Genomic DNA, 3691 nt, shown 5'->3' on the forward strand with positions numbered 1-3691 from the left:
AGTTCTTTATTCTGACTGCCCAGCAACTACATGCAAAAGAGGTCAGGTGGAAGCTAAGCTGCTTAAGGATTCTGAAAAGTACATTCATTAGTAATAAAGTTCTTGAATGATTAAAGACCACTCACTTCTTGATCTCTTCAAAGGTCCATTTCCCTCCTTGTTTGGATGTGCAAGGGAGGTAAATAAAGCACCTTCTGTAGCTGTCTGAGAGACTGCAGAAAGTGTGGTGACTATTGGGTGACCATTGGGACTGAAGAAGAGGAAGGTGGCCTTTCAGGACAGTGACAGTGACCTAATGAAAAAAAATCTGGTCTAATAATTGTATTTCATTTGACAAAGAATAATCACATAGTAGTGTTTTCACAATAACATAATTATATATTCAGTAACATGCAGCAAAAATAATGCAAGGTTCCAAAATGGCAGCATTTATTTGTGGAAAAGTATATAGCATGTTTCCATGGACAAGTTTGTAATGTAATTCAAACAGTTGCTATTTTTCATTAGTTCAGAAAAATTAAAAAGAAATTTTTCACTAAAATGTTTTGCAATGATGAAAATGTATAAGGGTGACCAGATTTCTCTCTTCTTTCAAAGAATTTTTTTAATTTCAGCTCCTGCTAATCAAGGTATTTGAAAATCATTCATTATTAATCTGTGTCTTCCTCAGATCCCTGATAACTAGTAGTCAGCATTATTGTTTCTTATTAAAGCTAAGAAGACAAAGAGAAATACGGGATATCTAATTCCTAGATAATATACACTTGGAATTATTTTCATAATTCAAGATATCTGTATACTTAACTTTTTTCACTCGTGGATTACTGATGATGAAAGATGTATTTTTATTATTTTTTTTTTATGGAGGGGGGAAGGCAAGGCGATTGGAGTTAAGAGACTTGCCCAAAGTCACACAGCTAGTGCGTTAAATGTAGGAGGTCAAATCTGAACTCAAGTCCTCCTGCCTCCAGGGTTGGTGCTCTACTCACTGTGCTACCTAGCTGCTCCAAGATGTATTTTTAAAGTGATCACAATTATCAGCATTTTTGCTCTTTAAAAACAAACAAAAATTACACTTACAGCATCAGAGACTTAGAGCTGGAAAGGACCGCAGAGATTGTGCTTTTCTGGGCTGGGCCTGACAGGCCAGTCCCCTGGTAGTTTAGATTAAAAATGGAACAAAATGAGACACTTGTATTTAATAATTAACAAAAAAAAGTTTACTTTGCCATAGCAGAAGGATATTCATGAATGACAGTCACTGAGGATACCTTGATTTGATTGCCAAGGATCAAAGCCACCCTTGGAGCAACTTGGCCATGCTTTGTACTCAGATAAGAAGAAAGTGACATCAACGGTCTGAGCCGTTAGTCTCCTGAGCCAATCAAATCTCAAGGAAGGTCTTAAAACCTTTTAAGGCAAAACTAGCTTAACTTGTATGAGGGGAGGGGATAGGATATTGCTTTTACCACAGAGGCCATATAACATATAATATTTACCTGTGTATATAGACAGAATATATAGAAATAGCTCTATATTGTTGTTTTTGAAACTAAAACTTGAAAAATTTTCCCTTTTCTCCATTTCTGTGTAAATTATATATTTTTATAAACAAAAATGTAAAAAAATAACATACATGCATATGTACGTATTATGTATTTTTCTCATAAAAGTGATGTCAGTTTGAATAACGTAGTAACAGAGTAAAGAGCATATTCAGAATTTTACGTTCTAGAATATTTAAACTATTGAAGACTCATAAAAAATGAATTTTATACATCTTTGTGAATACTGTAAAACTGGGTTTTGGGGAGGTGTATGTAAGGTGGATTTGTTACTGTTTTTTAAGATACTACTTCCCAGGATCCATGGCCATGACAATCTACTAGTTTCCAGGATCATGGTTTGTAAACATCTCTACTAGGCTTGCACATCATACTATAATCTTAAGATAATGTAAGAATTTGAGTTCAGTTGGTAAACACCCACTGAGTGTGCACTATGTTATATCATCATGAAACTGCTAAAGTTAATAAAAACTTGTGAGGCTATTGCTGCAAATTGCCTTCTTTGTCTGTTACCCTATAAATCAAGTGATCACTGGTCAGTAAGTAAGGAATCCACAGGGAGGAATCTGACAGTGTAATATTGTGCATGCCTCACCTGGCCCCCATTGAGGCTTAAGGGGAATGCATAAGCTGGGATGCTGCATGCCTTGATCAGCTCCTATCAAGACTTGGGGGGAATATGTGAATGTGTGTGCTTGTCTTGATTGGTCCCCCTTGACACTTAGGGAAATCATAGGAGTTGTGTTGTCTTACCTCAAGACCAGTAATTAGTGGATGCTATAGGAGTTGGTGCTCTTATCCCATTATCAGCGACCCCCTTGAGAAGAGCAGAATAAAGTAATCTTATTTAAGCCCTTAGTATGTCTCTGTTCAGTCTTCCTGTCTACCTGTTCAAGAGTGAATCTGCTAGAGAAGCTCCCTCATGTCTCCTACCAGCCTTACAGGAGGTCTCTGAACAAGTAATTTAACCTCTCCAGGCTTCTGTTTTCTCATCTGTAAAATAAGGGAGCTAGCTTAGATGTCCTTTAAGGTCTTTTCTAGCTTCGAATCTGTTATTCTATATTGCTAGTGAATTCAGTCTCTTAATAACCTTAGTAAAAAACAAGTGGGGGGAGATATAATTTCTGCCAATATAACATCCTGAATTTGTCAGATGAAAGTACTGAACACAGAACAATAAGATAATCTGTTGGAAAATAATTTAATCAGGCTTAAGTTGAGAGTGACGTCAGTGGGAATGAAAAGATGCACTAATAGTGGTAAAGTGAGAAGTAATGACTGATAGGTATGGGGAAATGCATGTAAAAAGCAGGAGTCAAAGATGACCGCAAGATTTCAAGCCATAGAATCAAAGCCTCAAAGTGGGGAAATAATTGTGCATCATAGGATAGTTGCCTCACTTCTACTCATTGAATATTAACTGCAATCCTAGCAATTTAGATGTTTGGGGTGAAAAATGGTATTCCTTGGATACGCACTGTATATATGATTAGAACCCAGATCAGGGAAGTGTTTAAGTTATAGCCCTAGAAGGAAAGCCTAGAGAGGCTTCAAGGAAACACAGTGAAAGTGTTTGTGTTTTCATAATAAAATAAAATAAATATAAAAATTAAAGGTTCATAATTTTACTGTCTAATTAGAGAGCTCATTCATCTTTCACACTTAGCCTGACAAATTTATATTTTCATGATAAAAATTCTAATTTGGTATTTAACATTTTGAAATTACATGATTTTTTTTTTCTATTTGGAACAATGAATGTAAGGCAAGAGCTCAGAGATCAGGGTCCAAATCCCTAATCTGACAGATGAGGGAACTAACTGAAATTCAGAAAAGTAAATAAACTCGCCCATAGTCACCCAACCAGTTAGTAACAATGTCAGAAGTAGAATCCAATATATGCCTTCTATTATCCCTAATGTCTTATTTATTTTCCTGATTATTGTATTTTTTCCATTTTTTTCAAATTACATGTGAAATAATTTTTAACATTCATCAAAAATTTTTATCATTCTTTTTCTCTTCATTTAAATATTTGTTCATTTATTAGTTGATTCATTTGTCTGCTTATTGATTGATTAGCTCTGACCAGTAAGGAAGCTCTTTTTACTAGTAGTGATTAG

General features: G+C 35.2%; 1 long non-coding RNA gene across 1 annotated transcript; it reads right to left on the bottom strand.

Annotated features, from left to right (window-relative positions):
- Positions 1–204: 204 nt before the first annotated feature.
- LOC140509652 (uncharacterized) lies at positions 205–2398 on the bottom strand. The gene is made up of 3 exons (XR_011968860.1): positions 2322–2398; positions 1081–1154; positions 205–292 (listed from the first exon to the last, which is right to left on the bottom strand). It is a non-coding gene; the product is annotated as an uncharacterized lncRNA (long non-coding RNA).
- Between the last annotated feature and the right edge of the window lie 1293 nt (positions 2399–3691).

The sequence above is a fragment of the Notamacropus eugenii genome, chromosome 6 (assembly GCF_028372415.1).
Source record: "Notamacropus eugenii isolate mMacEug1 chromosome 6, mMacEug1.pri_v2, whole genome shotgun sequence".
Lineage (NCBI taxonomy): Eukaryota > Metazoa > Chordata > Mammalia > Diprotodontia > Macropodidae > Notamacropus > Notamacropus eugenii.